This window comes from Pinus tabuliformis, chromosome 6, assembly GCF_031772625.1.
Source record: "Pinus tabuliformis cultivar Carrire ecotype Pingquan chromosome 6, CPIR1, whole genome shotgun sequence".
NCBI classification, from domain to species: domain Eukaryota; kingdom Viridiplantae; phylum Streptophyta; class Pinopsida; order Pinales; family Pinaceae; genus Pinus; species Pinus tabuliformis.
In genome coordinates, this window is record NC_142292.1 from 658,188,859 (window position 1) to 658,205,202 (window position 16,344).

At 33.9% G+C, this 16,344-nt stretch overlaps 1 pseudogene; it reads right to left on the reverse strand.

The window, feature by feature from the left end:
* Positions 1-2,524: 2,524 nt before the first annotated feature.
* Positions 2,525-9,268, reverse strand: LOC149260321 (homeobox-leucine zipper protein HOX33-like; annotated as a pseudogene).
* Between the last annotated feature and the right edge of the window lie 7,076 nt (positions 9,269-16,344).

Consider the following 16,344-nt stretch of genomic DNA (forward strand, 5'->3'; position numbering starts at 1 on the left):
TTGGATTTTCAAAGCTTTGATCTGGAATCTAATCTGATCATAGAAGAGTTTCTCATAAGAATGTATTCCTCAACTCACCAGCCCTTATGTTGAGATGTATGTAATAAATAAATTGATATATCATGTTCTTCCAATTCACATTCTGATGCGTTAGATATCAAGTTGACACACGGTGGTAAGGCTACCCATGATGAAGAAGATGATGTGGTAATCATTGAACATGTTTCTTACAATTTGTGTAATATATTTGGTGACGTTGACACATCTGATGAAACTAATGATTCCGAAAACTACCATCTGATTAATACCTATCTTGTTGAAATAATTGATGATAGCTATATTCACACAAATGTTGACTTTACCATGCTTTCAAAATTCAATCATTCAACATTTGAAAGTTCAGGGACTTGTCAAGAAGTCGAGGCACTTCAACTTTAGTTGATGGTTATATCAAGTTCTTGCAATCCTAATGAGATCTCTGAACTAGGTAAGATTAGAATTTTCTCGCATAACTCTTCTCTCAGTATTGTGTCACTGGATGTGAATCGCTCTTGAAGGATCTTCAACATTTTCAAGTTAATTCTCTTAATCCTCAAGATAGATTTTTTGATCGAGTGAAATATTCCTATTTAGCTAATTCCTCTTCATGCAAATCTCATGTATTAAACCTAGGACTAGAGTGCATATCTTTCATGGATTATGATTATCAAGACAAAGGTCATCACCAACTGAAATATTTATCCCTGTCAAACTCATCCGTGAATGATTAGTTTCTTATATTTCTAGTGTATGTTACACTAGTGAAAAATGAGAGATTAGTGACTACGCGACTAAAAAAGGCTAGTCACCACAATTATTTCAAGTGAATTACAACTAAATTTGAGAAATTTTAAGTGACCCAATTAAAAACGACTAATCTAGTCTAGGGATAAAATATACGACTAGATAATAAGTGACCCAACTAAAAGAGACTAACTTAAATGATTAATTTAGTCCAGGTCTAAAATATATGACCTGATAATAAGTGACAAAAGTAAAAATGATTAACATAAATGACTCTTATATCCCAAGAATAAAAATATGACCAACTAAAAAGTACAACAAGTATATGAACTAGTCATTTTTAACTGTGTCACTCCGAGAATGGAAAATTGCAATTTTGAGATTGAAGTATTACATTTCATTAAATTTTAACATTGCAGATGGATTCAGAGACCCCCTCTGAATCCATTTGCAGTGTTAAAATTTAGAGACAAAGTGGTCTATGAATCCATCTGCAGTGTTAAAATTTAGTGACAAAGGGGTCTCTGAATCCATCTACAATGTTAAAATTTAGAGACCCCTTTAAGGGGTTCTCTAAATCTATCTGCAATGTTAAAATTTAGGTAGATGGATTCAATTGACATGAATATAAAATTAAAAGAACTAGTCATGAATTCAATTTTTGTTGTATTATAACTTCCAAAATAGATCTTTAGTATGTGATCCAAACAAAAATTCCCAAGCTTTCAGTATTTTATTAAATTTGATAGAATATGCATTTCATATTTTCCAATATAAAAGTCTTCGATTTGTTTTTAACTTGCTAAGAATGTACAAGTGAAAATCCACTTTACATATTGATAACTCTCAACGATACATTTTCTAAATGTTAAAAAAAACCTTAATTTTTTCGTATTGATTTTATATTCAAGATCAAAATGAATCCAAATTGATTCAAAACTTTAAAGACACACACATATTGGTGGAAATAAATTACCTTTTAAACATTAATGTAATAGTTAAAAAGACTATTCAAAACTTTAAAGACACACACATATTGGTGGAAATAAATTACCTTTTAAACATTAATGTAATAGTTAAAAAGACTATTTTCCCAGGAAAAAAATCTTAAGATAATATAAAAAAATAAAATTTAAAAAGTTATTCATTGGAAATATTGGAGGGAATGACTGATTTATCTTATATAATTGGGTAATCCATGACCTCTAATGCCAACAATGTCAAATTCAACAAGGAGGCGATGCAATTTCATTAATTTCAATGAGAATTCTTCACACACAGATTGGTCCATCTTTACGGGTTCCGTCCACCACAAATAGCTTCTCAAGCTTAGTATCTCTGTGTTACGGGCTTAAGACAGTATTCACCAGCTTCCATAATACTTACTTAATTTATCTCCTGGGTCAAGTCTGAATGACATTGCTATTATTAGATTATTATCATTGGGAGTGAGCCCAAATCCCAAACCTTTTACTTGGCCCCATCCTAATAAAATACCTTTGGCTAAGAGATGTTGTTGAGGCGTATCAGTTTCATCAAAGTAACCTACGTCTTTTACCTGGGAATATCCTCATAAAATATTGCTAAGCTATTATCATTGGAAAGTGAGGACTATCAAATGATTATCATTATCATGAGAGTGGTGGCTCATTTGTTCATATCAGTTATTATCGAATAGTTGTATTTATTATCTAAATAAGGGATTTAATAGTTCAGAAACAACAAATTTAGATGTTCCCTTTTACCTATAGCTTTGGAAAATCAAATTAGAAAGTGTCAGTGATCCTAGGGTGCCAGGAAGTGGCTGTGATCCAAGAAGAGGGTTCAGTCTAGAAGGAGTTAACGCTATAACAATTTTTTTGTACATATGTGATGACACTGTGCACATATTGATGGTCCATAATGGCGAACTTATCTTGCATATTGTTCTCATAAATAATTTGGTAAGCAATAGTCAACACATATTTTGACCTTGATGAGTTTCCTCCCTGATTAATAAAAGTTGAAGTTGTAACTAATCCAACCACAAAGGAAGAAGCAAGATCTAACACGTTGCTTGAAATATAACCATCCTACATCATGTACATTTAACTTTCTTAAACATCCCAATCAATCATACCTAATCACAAAGATCACTTGGTACAAATTCATATAGTCCATGTCTACAATATGCTTACCATATTCTATTTCTTTTCAAAATCAACAACAAAACTTTATTTGCCACCTCTATTAGAGACCGTGCTCACTATTTCTGAGACTAGTGCAACCACTCAAAAACCAGATGGGAGCAAAGGAGCATCATCTAAAAATGATGAATCAATTGGAGCAAAAGCAAGTTATACAAGAGCTCTAGTTGCCTTTTCACCAATTCCACTGCATTCCTGTCAATTCATGAAAATAAATAAACAAATTAAATCTTATTTCTAGAAATATGTAAACTTTTTAAAAATTATTTAGCATGAAATTGGACATAATAATTGCAACAAAACCATATCTCTTGAGAGGACAACTTCCTCTTGTGTAAGATCATGCCCTTCCAACTTAACAGTCTCGAAGAACTATTGGTACAATCACTCCAAGATTAAAATATATAGCTACTTCTATAAAACATTTAAGAAAACTACCTGCTTATGGAATGATTTCACAATCCATGAATGTTCTCTGAACAAAAATTAAATTGAGAAGAGTCTTTCGGTAGAAATCACATAGTGCAATTTTTGCCAATGCGTTTCGAACCAACCAGTGTGGTTCATCATCATGACCATATGAAGAAGCAGATCACGACCAAGGCTTAAATAGAGAGCAATGTAGAGAACCTAATATCATGTAACGACTATATTAAACGGATAGTTATTGAAAAAATAATATTTAATTTATGATATTAATTAATTAAAATCAAATATTATTAAATAAATTCTATTAATGGTTAATAACCAAAAAATATATAACTAAAAACAATCAGAGTCAAACTTTAAACAAGGAGTGAGGTCAAAAAATGTAAAAAGGAGTTAATAACCTAATTAGTAAATAATTAAGTCAAGATCATTTAATAAATAAAAATAAAAACAATTAATGGAAAATAAAGTAAAAATAAAAATAATAATTAATGAAAATTAGGAAATAAAAATATTCAAAGTCGAATAAATAAAATTAAATTCACGGAAAGAAATCAAAATAAGAGGGATAAATGAATTAGGGTCAACCATAAAATACTAGGTTAAGGCCCATTAAACAAGGAATACACAAAATATTAAAAGGAGCAAAGAACAAACAGGAAGATAAAATAGTTAAGAAGAAAAGAATATAAACTCTAATGAGAAAGGACACCAATACCTGCGAATATAAATAAGCAAACAAAATAATTCATAAAGAAACTAACAAAACTAGGAGGACAAGACAGGGACCCAACTTCTGCTAATATTCTATCCATTGTCTCTATTCAAATTATTTGCTGGAATATTAGCAGAAGTTAGGTCCTTGTCCTGTCCTCCTAGTTTTGTTAGTTTCTTTTTGAATTATTTTGTTTTCTTATTTATCTTTGCAGGTATTGGTGTCCTTTCTAATTAGAGTTTATATTATTTTCTTCTTAAGTATTTTATATTCTTGTTCGTTCTTTTCTCCTTTTAGTACTTTGCATATTCCTTGTTTAATGGGCCTCAACCCCGTATTTTATGGTTGACCCTGATTCATTTATCCCTCTTATTTTTATTTCTTTCCATGAATTTAATTTTATTTATTCGACTTTGAATATTTTTTTCTTAATTTTCATTAATTATTATTTTTATTTTACTTTATTTTCCATTAATTATTTTTATTTTTATTTATTAAATTATCTTGACTTAATTATTTACTAATTAGGTTATTGACTCCTTTTTACATTTTTTGACTTTGCTCCTTGTTTAGAGATTGACTCTGATTGTTTTTAGTTATATATTTTTTATTATTATTAATTGTTAATAGAATTTATTTAATAATATTTGATTTTAATTATTTAATATCATAAATTAAATATTGTTTTTTTAATAACTAATTGTTTAATATAGATGTTACGTGATATTAGGGTCTCTACATTGCTCTCTGTAGAAATTTCACCTATAGAACAAACCAATATATGCAATGTCCTAAAGCATAATACTTGTTCTACTTCTACAAAACATTAAGCGGAAGCATAATTGAATTCATGAGCAACATCAAGTAGAAACATGCCTAACTAATCAAGAGAAATCAATCACACATAACACAGAATATATCACTGGGGAAAGCACCAGCATAAAACCCCAACACTATATTATCAATCAAGTGGAAATCCTCTTCAACATACAAAAAGAATAAGCTCAATAGCTATCCTGCTCTCTCTGTACTCTGATGATCTTCAATCAGAAGATGAAAATCATGGACTACCTAGGCCTGAATATATAGGCCACAAGTCCTCCAATCTCCTATAATAAATCCTTCTCCATGCAAGGAATACTTACTAGAAATATCCAAGCATCTAATAGTACATTGTCCCACATCTGATCTCAAATGGGTCTCTGACAGAACTGACATGCAACAGTTATCCATGAGTGAATCCTCAATTATCTAAAATAATAGTTGTCACATGCATGCAAGCATTAACAAACTATATTTTATTATTTTAACAACTTGTTAAAATAATCTAACTGGACTTGACTAGTTAGAACTAAGTCAACTGATTCTCTCATTATAGAACTCATACTTATTCCCTCAATCAGTGGAGGAAATTAAGTATAAATTCCTCAATGAGTGGGACAACTCATGTGCATGCTCACAAAGACTTCAAATTCAAATTTCCTTAACTAATTAACTCAACTGAATTAATTAATTAATATTTCCAACTGCTGTTAAGACCAAAATTAATTTTACTTCCTATAGATAGACTAGGGATTGCTATAAATAGGAAGGGACCTAGAAATGCTATTTTTAGAACTTTATATTTTTAGCAGTTTCACCTCTCACCCAATGTGGCCAATGACCTCACTGGCCAAACTGCTATTTTTAGACATGCTATTTTTAGCAAGTCTATTTTTAGCACATTCTAAATTTAACATTTCTTGTTGCACATTTTTCAACACTCCCTCTCAACAAGAAAGGCTTTCTCTCGAACCCGATCCTGTAACTCTGGAATGTTTTTCATGCAACACATCTACCCGGTCCACTTGCTCCAACAACACTTGGAACAAAAATACTCCCAAATGACCACTCTGTTGGGCTAGGAACATACTCTGATGCTGAAGCTCTACCTGCTGCTGAAAAGTGCTCCCTCTCTGACATCTATGCTACTACAACATCTCCATGCATCTCGCACCATTGCACACCTCTCTGTGCCACCTAGCACTGTGCAAAACACTTGTGCCTCTCGCATTGCTATAGCCTGCTAGCTATGCGCTGTCCTGGGATTCCCTGCACTGTCGTTCTCTCTGCTGCTCCATCTGCATCTATCTCTACCCAATCAGTTAGTTCCTGCTACTCCACATCGGGGCTCCCGTAGCAAGGTCTCATCCAAGAGGTTGGGTACCTCAAAGATCCTGCCCCTCCTTGGGACGATCACTCTATATCGCCCCACCTCCTACCTGGAGGTAAGGCTGCATGTGATCCCTCAGCCCATCTGGCTCAAAGTTTCCCCCTACTGGAGGTCTCTGCATGAGTAGATGCCTCTACTTGATCTCCTCTCAGCTTCCCCTATTATGGTTGCTCCACAACCTCCTGAATTTGTTGCACTAATCGTGGCTCCTCCATAATTGTCTGAGACTTCTTCTGGCTCTGCATGTTGAGAGGTAATTTACTCTCCCTCTCAACCACCAAGTATCTAACCTTTGCCTTGCTCCTCAAGGCTTTGCATGCATATTGTACCTCAAGTGCATACAGGTTCTTGGCTAGCACACCAATCTATTTCCACTTTCCTGCCATCACGAAATTTTCTAAAAAAGGAGCTGATTTTAAATCAGCGATATTTCCCTCATCCGAACTCCGATTCAGCCGATTTTTTTTTATTTTTTATTTTGGGTATTTTTCCACAAGGAATCCAAATCTGCTATTTATTTCTAAAAATTTTGCACATAAATTTTCAGATCTGCTTTGCAAACTCTCGGCCCAAAACTCAAAACTTTGAAATCTCCTCTCAGTACACTGTTCTTGCTTGATCACCTATGCTCCGATACCATATAGAAATTTCACCCATAGAACAAACCGATATATGAAATGTCCTAAAGCATAATACTTATTCTACTTCTACAAAACATTAAGCGGAAGCATAATTGAATTCATGAGCAACATCAAGTAGAAACATGCATAACTGATAAAGAGAAATCAATCACACATAACACATAATATATCACTGGGGAAAGCACCAGCGTAAAACCCCAACACTGTATTATCAATCAAGTGGAAATCCTCTTCAACATACAAAAAGAATCAGCTCAATAGATGTCCTGCTCTCTCTGTACTCTGATGATCTTCAATCAGAAGATGAAAATCATGGACTACCTAGGCCTCAATATATAGGCCACAAGTCCTCCAATCTCCTATAATAGATCCTTCTCCATGCAAGGAATACTTACTAAAAATATCCAAGCATCTGATAGTACACTGTCCCACATCTAATCTCAACTGGGTCTCTGACAGAACTGACATGCAACAGTTATCCATGAGTGAATCCTCAGTTATCTAAAATAATAGTTGTCACATGCATGCAAGCATTAACAAACTATATTTTATTATTTTAACAACTTGTTAAAATAATCTAACTGGACTTGACTAGTTAGAACTAAGTCAACTGATTCTCTCATTATAGAACTCATACTTATTCCCTCAATCAGTGGAGGAAATTAAGGATAAATTCCTCAATCAGTGGGACAACTCATGTGCATGCTCACAAAGACTTCGAATTCGAATTTCCTTAACTAATTAACTCAACTGAATTAATTAATTAATATTTCCAACTACTGTTAAGATCAAAATTAATTTACTTCCTATAGATAGACTAGGGACTGCTATAAATAGGAAGGGACCTAGAAATGCTATTTTTAGAACTTTCTATTTTTAGTAGTTTCACCTCTCACCCAATGTGGCCAATGACCTCACTGGCCAAACTACTATTTTTAGACATGCTATTTTTAGCAGGTCTATTTTTAGCACATTCTAAATTTAACATTTCTTATTGCACATTTTTCAACACTCTCTATTTAAGCCTTGGCCACGATTTGCCTCTTCATATGGTCCTGATGATCAACCACATTGGTTGGTTCGAAATGTGTCGACAAAACTTCCACTATGTGATTTCTACTGAAAGACTCTTCTCAATTCATTATGGATCATAGAAGCCTGAATTCAGAAAAACAAATTAAATTACTGAGCACAATAGCTTTCACCCTTCAAGATGAACAATATGCCCTATGGTGGGCATGAATTGGCCATCTCCAAAGCAACTAACTTGTGATCTAGGAAGTCTAAAAGAACTTATCTTTAAGATGGCCACAAAATAGATATAATTGGATAAATCTACCCATGTTGAACAATTTTCCTGCAAGAAAGGGATAAGTAATGTTGGGGATATAGCCTGTCCACTCGATAAGTTAGAAATTGACTTCATTATTTGGAAATGAAAAAACCTCAGTTCATAACATTCAAGATGCATTGTATAGGCACCACAGACATGACAAAAGTCTCTCAACAGAAATAGTTGAACCTTAAGTTCCCTCAAATTATACTGAAGATGGAAAGTATATATTTTGACAACACGAGAAATCAACTTGTAATAGCATAGTTTCGTTTGCACAAAGAATGCCAAAACCAAGAGATGGAAGCCCTTAAGAAAATGAAATCTTAGAACACAAAAACTTACCTAGAGATGTGTTTATGCTAATAGTCTTCCTCCATGTCATTAGTACCCATCAAAGTTGAGTCATCATTTGAGAATCCATTTATGGCCTCAATCAAACTCCTAAATTGATTAATAACATACCCTCAACAACAATAGGAAGCAATGCCAATTATGAAGAAAATGTTAAAATTCTTAATTGAAATCTCTCTTGTTCATTCTCTTGCTCAATATTCGCCTTGCAGATAGATGTCTATTGCTTGGATCTTTTTCCCCTGAAACATCCTTTGTTATTTGGCATGGACTTTTTAATGCCTAATCAAAGGAAATTACATTAGAAACTTAGATGGGCCATGAGGTGCCTAGTCATTATATAAAATAAAATAGAGAGAAATTGTATTAGATGACTTTACCATTATTGTCATGGTCTGGGAAAGTATGGTAGATGATTCATACAATGGGCATAGTACGACAGGAACAATATATGGATGCATCATGATAAGTGTAGGAATAAGACAACAAAGGGGGGAAGGAAAGGCTACATATATCAAGCCGCTTAGTAGATCATCATGGAAAATGCTACACTTCCTCCAAATCCATATGATCTACAATATGAACAACTGAGCCACCAAGAGAAGCAAGACCCATCTCTTAACCCTATCCCTCCAAAAATATTCATCCTTTCTCAATGACCCATTATCACCCTACTGCCTTTTAGAAGGTCTTGTTTAACAGTTTTCAAATCTATTTTCACTTTATTATCTAAATACCTCCCCACATTGTAATTAATAGAATTGACCGATATGGCTCCTGCTTCTCACTAGACCAAAGGTTCGATGATCTATAGTTGTGGTCATGGTGAGTTGATTTGTATGAGTTCTTGAGCGATCATATATGTTCACCCACTTGATTCAACATGAAAATGTGATTGTTTGTATGAACCAAATCCATCTGCAATTATTGCTAGTGTGTAAGAATGCACAAAATCTATGTTGAGACTACACAACTCACCCCTTGTAATTATTTTTTGAGCAAGAATCAAAACCCATTGAACGTTGGTTTTCCCATTTGGGTTTCCAAGCAAAAAAATCATTGTTTTCTATGGGGAACTTATTCTCTATTATGTATCTAGTGTGTTTAATTGCTTGAATGTTCTGTTACGGTAGTGAATGAAAGTATTACTAGTTCATTCCTTTTCACCAAAGCACTAAAATCCTTTTACTGGTTTTGTTGGTATTTGTGGGAATTTCTAATACACTAACAACAATCCCAATTTCCCAAATTATTGAGTGGTGAAAGAATAGTTATTGAGGATGTAGACATGGATGAGGTAAGGGAAACCACATAATAGAATATTATCTTCTAGGATTGGCATTGTTGCTGAATAGTTTTACTCAAAGGAGAATCTGGAAAGCCAGAAATAAACTGATTTTTGATGACATGGAACCAACTCACAAAATCATAGCCCAAACAACTTTCCTTCTAAGAGAGTTGTTAAAATCTAATTTTAAAAGGAAGAGATAGGTCTATATTCTCTAAAGACTTCAAATGCATGATTAGATCCAAGGCCCCATGTCTTGAGGTATTCCATGTCCCTCTAGAGAGGGTTGTTAAAATCCAATTTTTAATAGGAAAAGACAGGTCCGTGGACTCTAAATCTTTCAAATGTGATATTGGCTCCAAAGCCCCACGACTTTGGATATCTTGTGTCCATCCAAGAAGTCATTTTATCCATACCCTTCAAGAACTTCTCTTTGATGGAATGTCCAAGGAGAACATAAGACTTGCAGGTGCCAAGGGCATAAAATACAACCTATCTGGAAATGCCATCCGTAAGTTGTCTTGAGGATGACAAAGGATAATAAACAAAACTTTTGAACTTGTTGATATCTTCTAGGGGATTTTTCTTTTCCAAAAGCTTAACAAGAAGTAGATTAATTATGTGAAGGATTCTTTGCTGATTGTATCCACCCTTTAAAGTGTCTTAGTAAGGCAATCTTGTTTATGGACTATGAGGACTATGTTTCTTTTGTAATCCTTTAAGGGTTTAGCATGATGCAAGTTACAGAAAAAAATAGGGAGGTTGATTTACTAGCGGATGAAGGAATTATATATGGGTAAAGGATTTGTAAGGATTGAATGGTAGTAGAGGCAGAAATTTATCCTTCCACTTCTATAAATTCATTGGGAAATATTGAGAGAGGGAAGAGGTAGGGTGGGTGTTTACACCCCTTACAAAGAACATTGGAGAGAACACACAAACCTTTGAGGATAAAAAGGAATTTTTCCCATGATTACATTGTGCCATGACCATGATAAGACATGGGAAAACTAAATAAGAGACATTCATAACCAATTCTAGTATCCTCGTTGTTCCATCCATTAAGGTGCGACATAGGAATTTCAAAAATTATGATCAAAATTTCCCTCAAATCCACTTAGTAGTACCTAAGTCTTCCCATATGGAGGTCCAAATCCATTTATATTGTGAGGGTAACCCTCCATTAAATAGTGCACACTAAAGGTTGATGAAAAAGTTTCTATGTAAATCACCACCTTATCCCTCCTCAAGAATTATTCTCTATGAATATTCCTCTGGTCGGGGATTGTATATATTATTCTATTGGAGGAACAAATGGTCGTGATCATTTAACTAACCTAATTAGTTATAAAATGGGAAAAGGGAAGATAGAGGCCCTTCAGTATAGAATCTTCAGTATATTGTTTCCTTAAGTGGGAATAATGCAGTAGACTACATCCCTCACCCAAAATCCTTTCAGTTGTGTAATAGTTCTCAACTGAAAACGACCATCATGGAATGGCCTTCAACTAGATAAAATAAAAAATATGGATGGGATGGAGGATCATGTGCAATGGTTGGATAACCATTTCCCTCCTATTCCTTCACCATATGTTATTCTCATTGAAGATTACTCTTTACAGGGTCATATTTATTATTCAATTGTACGAAACAATCCCTGAAATAAATAACCTACCTAATCATCTAGATCCAATGATCAAATCATCATAGTGGCCATTCAACATAGACTCCTTATAGTGGAAGGTGAACATTATTTCGTCATGGGAAAATTAAAGTAGACTGAAACCATCACCCATGTTGCTTTCAATGGTATTAAGGTTGTCACATTAGGTGGAAGTCTTATGAAAGATAAACTTAGGGCCATGTGGGTTGGGGGATGATGTGCAATAGTACCTGGAACAATGTCTACGTGAAGTCACCCACCATATCCTATGCTTGGAACAATTCCTAGATAAGAGGATAAGTGAATAACAATATCATGTCTTCTGAATTTCGGACACAATTTTGCAAAGGACGAGTCTATTGTAACTAAAACCCCTAAGAGCATCATATTTGATTAAGAATATTTCCATGGAGGTAACACTGTGAGACCACACTAGGAGATGAATAAGGTAATGGACCTAGAAGAACAGATCAAGATATGAACAAATAAATAGACTTGTGAATGAACAAGCATAATGGGAACACTTGGATGCTCTTTGTTATCATAGGTGTTCTTTTTTTTATCATCTAGAGTTCTTTAGGTACATAGGAATGTTGGTGGTCTAAATCTCTAAGTAAGATGGTGTTCAATCATTTATTTTTGAATTATATATCACAGTTTCCTGAAACCATGAAAATTAATAAAAGTCCTTGTTTGAACTTTGTGTGTGTGATCATAGGTTTAAATAAGATGTGATAGGAAGGACAGAGGAAAAAGAGGAAAAATCCCTTGCAAAAAATAGCCTATGGAGGATGATCAAACTAGAGGACCTTAAGAAGTAAGTAATTCATACCAAATACATTGTTTCTCTTTCCACATAATACTAGATAAAATTTCCCATCAAACCTACGTAATTCTTCTATCATTTGGAGAGAATTAGTCTTGGCATTCCCTATTGCAGAGAATTGGTTATGTTGGAAAGTTGGAAATGGGAGAAGTGTTTGATTTGAGTATAGATCCCTGGGTGGGATGTGATGGCCAACAAAAATTGTCAGAAGATTTGATTTAGTATTTGAGGAAAGTTGCGATAGGATATTATAATCTTAGCATATTTCACTGCTAGCAGTTCTAGGTCACAATTAATTATGGTAGCAATGTGGGAATAATGGGGGATTTCTTGATTTAGATGGACTTAAATTTGAGCAATGGAATCTCTTCATTCAAAAATTTTGGAGTAGTTTTATGAGGTTGAGTATGAAACATGATATAGTGATATGGTCCAAAATTCTTAATGGAGACTACACATCCAACCTTGGATATTCAACAAGTTTTTAGAATAACAAGGAAAAGCTTGCGGGTTGTGGAAGGTACCATTGAATTTGCATGACACATTTTGATGGATTGTCCCTTCACTAAAGAATTATGGGAAAAAAATGTCAGCTCATCTAGAAGTAAGCATAAATGGGAAGAACCATCTCTACTTACTTCGTGTGTGTGAATAATTAAGAATGTCAATCTCTTTGAAGGGAAGTCTTTTTCACCATTAGAAATTTTTCATAAAATTCAATATGTTGATGATGTTAAGTCATCTCCAAAGCCCAAACCTATGAGACAAATTAGGTGATTAGAGATAAAGGCATCCCCTCAGGTTTCTTTGATGGTGCTAGCCAATGGATATCTTGGAAGGTGTAGTACTAGAGGTGCTTGTTTCTTTCAAGTTCATATAATATTTCTTTTAAACTGGGCCTTGGGAGAGGCTATAATAATTGGGTAGAGATGAGAGCTATGGTAGCTTTGAATAGGATTGCAGTGGAAAAGGGTATAGTACTATCTCCAGACAATGTCCCTCAGATAGTTTTCAACATGGCTATTCTGAGAGATCAAATATCTATCTTCCTTTAACAAACAGGCTATATAATTTTGGCCATAGGGGGAGAAATTTATTGACCCTTAATTTTTGGAACTCGATATTCTTCTTGAGGGATCATGAACTCTATAGCTTTGAAATTGTGCTATAAATTTCCTTATCATGTTTATCTTTGTAAATAGAGAGGTCTTTTGCCTTAAGGATAGATTGAATATTTTCACTATTAAGACTTCTAAAAGTTTCCTCACAAAGAAATCACTATTAGGTCTAGGATGAGCTCCATGTGATGAGACCTCATTATGAGGGCTACTATCACCAATGCTTTCATGTTCAAACCTTGAATCTGTTGGAGATGCCATTGTGGTGACCAAAAAATCTTGGGTTGGAACTTGATCGCGGGATCACCAACGCTTCCATGCTCATAGCTTGAATATGTTGGAGATTCCATGGTGGTGACCACAAAATATTGGGTTGGTGCTTGATTGTTGGTGTGGAAACCATAGCCACGGGTGGGACCTTGGAATATTTCCATCTAAATAGTTTTAGATTATTGATTCTCATTCTTTCTTTTTAGTTTGAAGTGGAGAAGTAAAGAGTTAAAAGACAAGTTAAGCACATTGGAGTTATCTTTTAGTGCACTACAATCTGATATTGATATGAAAAACATAGATTTTATTCAGGTTCAACTTTCCCATTCCAAAATCTTAGAGGAGATTGCACACAATTGATAAAAGAATGAGGACTTGATGACTAAATTGAATGCATCTAAGATGTAAAACATGGAGTTAAAAGAGAATATAGCTAAAGAGGTTGAAACTAAAGAAATATTATTCTAAGCTTCAGAAAAGAAATGATGATATTGAAGAAATTAGGAGGGAAAATGCTTAACATGTTGTACATTTGCAAGAGAGAGAAGCATATAATATTAGCTATTTCAGCAGAAGAAAGACATTTATAATCATTTGTCTGGAGTGGAGAGAGAGAATGAAGCAATGAAGGAAACTCTAAGAACTCAAAATGACAACCTTTAATATTTAGCCAAGTAGGTAGCTCTTAAAGATGATGATTTGAAGATTGTATAGACTATTGCTCTGCAATTGACCAAAGATAGTTTCTATTCCACTCATGTAGCTCCCAATCTTGAGTCAAATATTTCTAGGTTGCAGGACAAAGTCTTCTCTATCATGCCTTTGGAGATAGCTTATGAAAGTTTGGCCATATAAAAATTCCTTAAAATCATATTTGAACTTGAGGAGAAAGTACATATGTTTTTAGGTAAAACTAAAATGCTTGAGTTGAACTTCAAAGATATTTTTTTTGCACAATGCTTCATTGATTTTAGAACTGTAATGGAAAGAGGAAATTTTGGAATGGTTTATAATTTGATTTGAATGTATTACAATAGTCTACTTCCAAAGTGAAGGACTAAAAATATGAAGTTCAGGAAGCATCAACAACATTGAAATTGGTTCAAGAAGATCTACTAAAAAAATATAATGAGCTCAACATAGTTATGTCTCATAATACAAGGCTAGAGATAGAGCTAATGGAGAAGGTAAATGAAGTGACCAATCTGAACATAGAACTTACACAAATAAATGAGACTTTGGCCTCTGTCTCAAATAAAAACTCTCATCTTGCAACTGATGTTGAAGGCCTATTATAAAAGTGAAATTCTGCAGAAGAGGAATTGGAAGAGGAACAAAGAGTGATTGAAGGATTAGAGGAAGAGCTCCTTAAGATGAGTTCTATGGTAGATCACCAGATGATCAATTCAATTAAAAGCATGAAATGTGAGATGAACGATGTTATTAGAGAGAGGGACTGTCTTAATGCATAAGTACTTGCTTTGAGTGAACAGTTGGAAATGGCCCAGGATTTTGCAGATGAATAGGAAGCTATTGATGTGGAAGCACATCAGTTTTGCTCACATATATTTTTTCTTTTGTTTCTCACTTTTGGAACCCTTTTTGTTTGCTTCCATGCCCTCATAAAATAATTTTTATGATGGGCAAGTTGCAGAGGCAAGGAAAACTTATGCAAAAGAGAAAGAGGAGGAGACTAAGCATTTGGAACAGTTAGTTGAAGAATTAGAGCATATTGTAAATGCATTAGAGAGTTAGGTAGGCTTCGTAATGTGGAAAATAAAATTGCAAATGTCTTGTATTTGCATTGGTTATTGGTCATTCTAATTGTTGTTTTCTACATAAAGTGGACATTGTGAAAATGAGAGGCTAAAAGGAAATGTCTGAGGAGAGAGGATTTGGAATTATAGCTACAAGCCCTAAGACATCAGATGTAAAAAATGTAGAGTGCAAAATCTTATATGAATATCCAAATCTCAAGTGAGTCAATGGAGAATTCCAATGAAAACCCAAGGCACAGATTCCTATACAATTGAAATTTATGCATACTTCATGTTGGTTTATGTATGTCCAAGTGATTTATAAATCATGATTGTTCCCTATCCAGGGCTATGACAGGAAGAAATATTGATTTGCGTGAGGCATACAGATAGATTAAATTTCTAGGAAATAAATTGAAGAAACATATATGGAGGTACCTAACTTGTGAAATTCCAATTGTCTTTAAAACTTAAAGATTAATTCATTGATACAATCCTTACCTTAGTCTCTCTTTTCATGCATATTAAAAAGTGAAAATCCCATATTACAAAATTCGTTATAAATGTAGAAACACAAGAAAATGAGTACCAACAAAAGGTATGGAGAACAACTGGATTGTTTTTTAAATTTTAATGCATTTGTGCACTTGAACACAGTCAGCAGTTCTTGATTCCTCTACAATGAAAGCATAGATATGATTGGTTTTTGATCCAATTTTTTTTTCCCAATTGTTGAAGTAGTATAAAGCATTGAAATCCATTGCAAATC